The 8,300-nt window shown below is 51.2% G+C and overlaps 1 long non-coding RNA gene across 1 annotated transcript; it reads right to left on the bottom strand.

Moving 5' to 3' along the window:
• Positions 1-256: 256 nt before the first annotated feature.
• LOC107049242 lies at positions 257-883 on the bottom strand. The gene is made up of 2 exons (XR_001461708.2): positions 812-883; positions 257-422 (listed from the first exon to the last, which is right to left on the bottom strand). It is a non-coding gene; the product is annotated as an uncharacterized LOC107049242 (long non-coding RNA).
• Positions 884-8,300: the final 7,417 nt, after the last annotated feature.

The raw sequence follows: 8,300 nt of genomic DNA, 5'->3' as shown, positions 1-8,300 counted from the left end.
CAGAACTGGAAGGACGAGTGGGGAGAGAGCAGAGGGAGGGTACTGGAGCTGCTCAGCAGTGTGAGCAGCTCCATGCTTTACGATTTTGGAGCAGATGACTAGAGAGGGTGGGGAAGCCCACAGGGACGTAGGACATGGTGTGCGTGGCATGGAGCTGTGGACCCCTCCCAGCACTTTGGGGTGGCCACTGCCAGGCAGAGACAGACCTGAGTGGTCCCTGCTGAGCGTGAGAACAAGGACACAGACACACAGAGTGTAGATTTGCTGAGGGATTTATTGATCATCAGAGGGGGTCAGTGATCATCAGGGTCTTCATCGGTCATCAGAGGGTGTCATTGATCATCAGGGTCTTCATCGGTCATCAGAGGGCAACACTGGTCATCAGAGGGCAGCGCTGGTCATCAGAGGATGTCCGAGGGCATCTGCGGTGAGGAGAAGCCTTGTCCCTGCCGGGTTTGTCCCCAGGGACTTAGGGCAGGAGAAGGACTGGCAGCAGCCAAGAGACCCAGGGCAAGACTTGGGTCCCCTGGGAACAGCAGCCACATCCCCTGTCCCAACTGCATGGTGACCCTGGGCCATCCATAGGGCACCCTGAGCATGCCCCATCCAAATCCCCTCCTCAGTACAGCCCCATAGAGCGCAAGGGGAGGTCTGGAGGTGACAGTGCCCAGGACCCCTGTTGGAACAGGCCAGGGACAGTCCCCTCCATACCATCCATTCCCAGCCCCTGACACCTGGTCCTCAGGGCTCCGGAGACACCCAGGGTGCCCCAAGTGCCCTGTGGGGTGGCGGGTGTCCCCGTGCTGCTCACCTAGAGATGCAGATCCAGGGCCACACGTCTCACACGCAGGGGATTCTCCTCTGTACTGAGGAGCTTGTCCTGGGGTGAAAGGGGTGTTAGGGACACACCGAGGGTAATGGGACTGTGGGACATTCTGGGGGCAATGGGACAGACGGGGACACCCTGAAGGTGCAGAGACCCATTGTGGGCACTAGAACACCGTGGCCAAGGTATGGTCCTGTAGTCTGCTCAGCCCCAACTACTCCCTGTTGTCTCCTTCCCCTGCCCATTGACCACCCGCAGCAGGAGGGAGCCCAACAGACGCCTTGGGGCCCCAGGGGTGTCCCCAAGTCCCAGGAGAACAGAGAGGACAGCAACACATCCCAGCCCCATTCTCGCCCCAGGGTCACCCCTCAACTCACATGAACAGGAAGGACATCATCTGGTGGCACGTACTGGGGAAGAAGAGCCATAGGGCAGCCATGAGGAACTGCAGAACTGGGTGTCCCCATCCGAGCCCCCTGGTTGGCCCTGGGTCTGCCCCCACCCCCATGGCTGCCAAGGTCTGTGTGCGCCTCTGCCTATGGAGGAGCTCAGGGCTGGGGATGGACACAGGGACAGGGCAGGGACTTGCGGGGCCCAAAGGGAGGGGAATAGGGCTGACAAGAGACTGGGGGTGTCAAATGGAGAGGAACGGGGATCTCAAAGAGAGGAGAATGGGGGAAAACAGAACAGAGGGGATCGGGGACCTAAAGAGATGGCAATTGGGTTGCCAAAGAAAGGAGATTTGTTTGTGCCAAAAGGATTGGATACGGGGACCCAAGGAGGGGGCATTTGGAGCCCCCAAACGTGGGCATTTGGGGACCCAAAGAGAAGGGGAGTAGGGTGCAAATGGAAGAGATTTGGATGTGCCCAGGCAGGGGCAGACCCCACCCGTCCATGTGGAGCTCCCTGCTGGGCCACCCTTGGGCACAATGAGCGTGGCTGCCTGGACACTCACAAAAAGAACATCCTCCCTGGGCTGCAATTGCACACGTGGCTGTGGGGAGAGGAGTAGGAGAAGGAGTGAGAGAGAGCCTGGCATCGGGGACCTCCATGGCCAATCACCTGCAGCCCCAGCCCACATCCCCCATGGATGCTTCACCTGAGCTTCCACTGTGCGGCACAGGGCAGCGAGGAGCATCACGAGGCTGAGCGCAGCTGCCTTCATCTTCCTCTGTGCTCCGGGAGCTGGGTGAGGCTGTAGGAGGTATGGGCTGCATTTATCCTCCCAGAGCCCCTCCCGCTCCCCAAATGCCCCTGACCTTGGCAGGCTCCCCTGGCATGGACTGAGCCTGGCATACAGCCATCCCCTGCCCTGGCCCGGGGCGCAGGAGGGAGCCAGGGATCAGGGGAAGAACACTGAGTGCTGGGATCCTGATGGCAGTGAGCCCAAAGCCCCCAAGTCCCAGCACCCAGCACAGCCTGGCCTTTCTGTCTCCCAGGACCTTGATATGGTGCTGTCCCCATATCAAGGCTATGTCCAAGGACTCATCCCCGAATTCTCTTGAGTCCTGTGAGGCAGCAAGGTGTGGGGCTGATCCTTTGGGGAAGTGGGGACACAGCACGTGGGGACACTGGGAGGTGAGAGGGCAAGTGGGACACGGGCAGTGAGGAAATGATGGAGCTATGTGGAAATCAGGGGGACACGGGGATATGGGGATGTGAAGATACGGGGAGATCATGGGGACATGAGAATATCATGGCAATATGGGGACATCATGGAAATATGAGGAAATGGGGACCTGCAGCCAGATGGGAACTGGTTGGTGACAGGGACCTGGAAGGCCATAGGTGGGGCCATCAAGGCCAGGCTGGATGTGACTCTGGGCAGCCTGGTCTGGTGGTTGGTGACCCTGCACAGAGCAGGTGGGTTGAAGCTCGATGATCATTGTGGTCCTTTTCAACCCAGGCCATTCCATGTTTCTATGTGGGCAGTGGGGACAGGTGGGTGACAGGGACACATAGACATAGGGAGGCTGGCAGTGTCCACTCGGTGCCTTTGTCTGCATTCCGGAGGTCAGGAGTGAATCACAGACCTTGGCTATGGCCGACAGGTTTCCTCCTCCTTTATTGCTGCCAAATCCAAAGACCACGACTTTTAGAATCACGGAATCTCCGAATCATGGAATATCTGAACCATGGAGTCACAGACTCGTAGAATCAACACATCATGGAATCACAGAACCACAGCGTTGCAGTACCATAGAATTACAGAATCATGGAGCAGCTGAGGAGGGACCAGACTCCTATGGTCACATCAGGAGCTGTGTCATGTATTTTCTGCTCTCTTTAAATAGCCAACATCTGAAGTCCCCATGTTACAACCAGAAATCTGCCTTGCGTGGCTGAGATGGCAGCAGTGCCGCCTCTGTCCATGAGGACAGTTTGTCATTGGGGCACACAGGCAGGAAATCCAAGGCTGGGGGTGAACGTTGGCTGAAGGTTCCTGAATAGGTTCTGAAGTTGCTGGGCTGTGTGCCTGAGCTTCAGCAGAACAAAGGGGTCCTTCAGGTTTTGTTCCCGTGACGATGATCTCCTGTCAAGGCTTCAAAGAAAGTGAGCCTTGTTTTATCCGGATGACAGGAAAGAAATAACAGAGCTCTGATAAATGGCTTAGAACTGCAAATGACTTCTTCAAGGAACTGTGAGATGCCGATTTGAAGTGCTCCGTCTGACAGAACAGCCAGCTGGTCACAGCTTCACGGGGCATTTCCCACGAAGAAGAGAGCTGTTGTGGGGCATCTCTGAAAAGAGCACTTGAATGTTTGCTTTGGGAATTGCCCAGAGAGCAGCCAGCTGGACGTGCTCCCTTTGGGCTGATTCTGCTCTGTGCAGTTTTTGTCAGAGCTTATCAGTGCTGCCTTATTCACTGTACTTGAATGCAACGTGGCATTATTCCTGCTCTGCAGTGCTTTTGAAAAGAACCAACAAATTGCCTGTGCTGCCATCACTGAGGAATCTTGACTGAGGAGAGGTGCAGAGTGCCCTTGAAATAAACCCAAAGCAGGTGGATGAACACTTGATAGCAATTTCTCATCAAAGTTTTTCCTCAGGAAAACCCCTCGGCTGCTTTGCTGCCATCTAAAAAGAAATGCTCAGGCTTTTGTAACAGCAGAACACTGAACAAGTGAAATGCCATGAGGTCTGAGGTCTTGGGCTGCTCAGCCAGCAGCCTCCCCTTCAGCCATCTCTCCATCATGGCATCGTTTAGGTTAGAAATGACCTCTCAGATCATCCAACTGTTAACTCAGTGCCGTCAAGTCCTCCGCTAAGCCCATATCTGTGCCATGTCACCGTATCTGTGTTGTGTCACCCTGCTGGGCCCTGAGCTTGTGCTGCTGGGGAGCAGTGCAGGGACTTCCATGGCACGGCACGGCCTTGGTTGGGCTTGATGAGGTCTTCTCCAACATGGATGATTCTGGGATTCGAGGGCATTGAGATTCTAGCATGATACTGGGATTCTAGCGTTCTGCATTTCCAGGGTTCTATGTTCCTGGAAGTCTCTGTTTCTAGGATTCTGAGATTCCCGTGTTGTAGGAGTGTAGAAATTCAAGCACGGAGCATTCTTGTTTTGTAGGATTCTGGGTGTTTGCTTTGCTTTGCTTTGTAGGATGGTAGGATTAGAGCGTTCTTCGATTGCTGGATTTCAATGGGTCGCTGCGCCGCCTGTTGGCCGTCTTTGTATCTGCGGGGTGCAGAAACAACAGATAATTAGCATGGAATTCGATTGCAACCATTGGTAAGAGGTGAGCAGAGCCGCTGTCTTGCTGTTAGAGCTGAAAGGGATGATTGGAATGGATGTTCCCATTTCCTTCAGTTGTCTGTACCAGCTCTTACTCTGTGCGTCAGGACATCAGCATCTGTGCTACTTAACATCCCGTTCCCAATAAGCCAGCAGCTCATTCCAAAAAGGTGGAAAGCTGAAGTCGCCATATTTAGGTCTACTTCGCCTTTTGGCATTGCAGTGCTTGCAGTGTCTCATGGCAGTGCATGGACCCGAGGGTCTTGTGCTTTGACCGTGTTATTATTAATTTAAACATAAGCCCTATTCACCTCTGCCATTGTTGCCAAAGGCAAATCACAGCAGTGGGTTCCACCAGAGAAAAGCTATACCAGCAGTCCCACCTTGCAGTGGCACAATACTTCATCATTCTGAGGCCTGAGATGCCACTGGACGCTCTGATTCGGGTGACCTTTCCATGTGTAGAATGACTGATCATTCCACTCCTCACCTGAATTTCTTCTCCAGGTATTCTCCTCAGGAAGGGAAGCCATCTTTCTCTGTCTCAGTCCCACGCCTGTCTGGAATGCACTTTGGCTCCATGCATAACCACAGTAGCCCAGTTTAAACGATTCTTGGTGGAACATGATCCCATCCTTCTGGTGTATCCAACATTAGCTTGTGCCCATGGCCATTCTGGGTCCTTTTGGCCACAAATCAAAGGGTTTGTATTAGAGCCACGGTAAAACATAGTACAATTAATTCATCCTACTGGGTCATCCTAAAACCTATGTCCATCCGTCCATGTGTGGGTCTTTCAGGATTCCTGTGGACAGAAAAGGAAAGAAAATATGCTCAGTCCCATTTGACATGAAGGGTTAAATCCATTGGTGCTAATCCATTCAAACTTTCCTAGATAGTCTTTTTCTTCCCATGCATAAGGATTTGTGGGGTATCAAACTGAGGCATTTCCACCAGTGCGGGTTATCTGGTGTAAAATCCCATAAGATCTTCTCCTGGCTTGGTATGAACTTACATGGTGGTTGTATTAGCAGATGCATAAATGGCTTTCGTATTGGGGCAGCCATCCCCGCTCCATCTATTACTTAACTGGTAGACAGTATGATGCAGTTTCAAATGCCACACAGATTCCAAAGTTTTTGCAGAAAGGTAACCAATTATTGGTGCTTTCAGTGATGCCCTCAGCCTGAGAATATTAGCGAGTGTGGAATACCCACCAAACCCCTTCCGACTTGGCCCAGTCTTAGAATCCTAAAATCCTTAGAGTTGGAAAGGACCCTTAAAGGGCATTGAGTCCAACAACCCTGCAATGAACAGGGGCATCCACAGCTCAATCAGGTTGCTCAGAGCCTGGTTCAGCCTGGCCTTGAATGTCTCCATGGATGGAGCATCCACCATATCCCTGGCAATCTGTTCCAGTGCCTCACCACTCTCACTGTAAAAGACTTTTTCCTTATATTCAAATACCCTCTCTAAGTTGGAAACCACTTTCCTTCCTCCCGTGACCACAGACCCTTCTAAAGAACCTGTCCCCTTCTTTCCTCTAGCTCCCCTTTATGCACTGAAAGGTCGCTATCAGCTCACCCTGTAGCCTTCTCTTCTCCATGCTGTGCAGCCCCAGCTCTCTCAGCCTGTACCTGTAGTAGAAGTTTTCAATCCCTGGGATCATTTTTTGTGTCCCTTGTCTGGACGCGTTCCAACAGCTCTGTGTCTCTCCTGTACTGAGGACTCCATATCTGGATGCAGCACTCCCAGTGAGGTCTCACAGCACAGATTAGAGGTGCAGGATCACCTACTGCGACCTGCTGACTGCTCAATTTTGGATGCAGCCCAGCATGTGGTTGGCTTTCATGGCTGTGAAGGCACAGTGCTGGCTCATGCCCAGCTGCCATCCACCAGCACCCCCAGGTCCTCCTTGGCAGTGCTATGCTACATGCTTTCATCCCCCAGCTTGTATTGGTAGTGGGGACTGCCACAACCCAGGTGCCAGACCTTGCACTTGGATTTCTTGAACCTCATGAGGTTCTCCTGGGCTCACTGCTCAGCCTGACCAGGTTTCTCTGGATGGCATCCCGTCCTTCAGGAATGTGGAAACCACATCGCACAGCCTGGGGTTTCAGAACTGGAAAAAAAAAAAAAAAAAAAAAAAAAGCAAACAAATAAAAAACCCCATCAATCCATCAATTTACATTTGTGAAACCATTTTCAGTTGATATAAACACACGACATGGAAATTTTCAAGTGGAATGTATGAAACTGTAATCAGATATTCCACTTTAAAATCTGATCATCTCTGATCAGATCTGAAAATCTCTTTACTGGATATTCATAATCCCTGTCTTAGCAGAGAAAAATACCCTTCGCTTCACAGTCACACCGTATTCATGTCATCACTATTTGGCAGAACACACATTAGGAACAAAGACTGTCAAAGAGGAAGAACAGAAGAGTACAATTTCATCAGAAATCTCTGCTGCACACCTTGAGACCTCACTAAGAATCACAGCTGCTGCCATCTAACCAGACTGGTGTGTCAGCTTCACAAAAACAAGGTCAAATGTCCCACGGGTTTTATGGTTTTGTCCCTCTTCTTCTTCTTTTCTTGAATCAATATTGTAAGAAAAAATACCTGAAATGAAAATGTTTTGTTACTTACATATTAACAATTCTGTGTGTTTTAGGAGAATCATAAGACATAGAATGGTTGGGTTGGAAGAGACTCCAAGGGTGACTAAGTTCCAACCCCCCTGCCACAGGGAGGGCCACCACCCTCCAGTCATGAGAGCTGCTTCAAAAGTAATGCCTCCTTTTTTATTACGTTGGGCCGTAAGATCAGAGGCGGATGTTGGAGGTATGGCTGTAGAGGCTGAACCTTCCCACCAGCATCCCGTTACACATTGCTGCTGTGTGACAGATGGCAGCAGAGGGGCAGTCTGACAGAATGGCATCTGACGTGGAAGTGCATTTGAAGCAAAGATGCACCACTGAATTCCTCCAAGCGGAACAAAGTTGCACTCATTGACATTCACCAGCACTTGCTGAACATTCCTGGAGACCAAACAGTGGATGTGAGCAGAGTGAGTCAGTGGGCGGTGTGTTTCAGCAGTGGTGGCAGTGGGTCACCTTCACTGGTGCAGATGGTTATGATCATGGCATGCAGGCTCTTGTTCATCACTGGCAAAAATGCATAGCTAATGGTGGTACCTCTGTAGGAACATCGTGCTTTGTAGCTGAGAATTTTCTCTACCAAATCATGTTATTGTGCTCTTTGTGTCTGTTGCAGTTTCCATGGAAATAAATAGGAAATATTCCTTTTGGAAAGACTGTGTGGCCCAAGACTATTTCCCTTCACTAAATGTGGCCCAGGCAAGCCAAAAGGTCGGACACCCATGGGCTAAGGATTGGAGTGGGCAAGAGAGGAAAGGTTTTGCTGGGGGTCTGGAGTTCTTAATTTGGACTTCAAGAGAAGCTCTGAGGTTCAGCATTATTGTAGTGGATTCCTGTCAGGGTGAGGAATGCACTTAGAGGTACAAATAAGGCTTAAAGTCTGTGGGTTTTGCAGTCTGAGTGAGTCACAGCAGCACCGTTGCCTGAACCCTTCTTTCCTCTTCAGGATCTTCAGTTTTTAGCCTACCAAACCCTCTGCCCTCCCCTCAATCTCCCATCTCTGCTTTTCAGGTTTCTCCTCTCCTCCTCATGTCAGTCATCTCGTTAAAGGCAGTTTTCTACCTACCA

This window comes from Gallus gallus, chromosome 33, assembly GCF_016699485.2.
Source record: "Gallus gallus isolate bGalGal1 chromosome 33, bGalGal1.mat.broiler.GRCg7b, whole genome shotgun sequence".
In the NCBI taxonomy this organism is placed as follows: Eukaryota; Metazoa; Chordata; class Aves; order Galliformes; family Phasianidae; genus Gallus; species Gallus gallus.
This window is presented reverse-complemented; position numbering and strand designations above follow the sequence as displayed.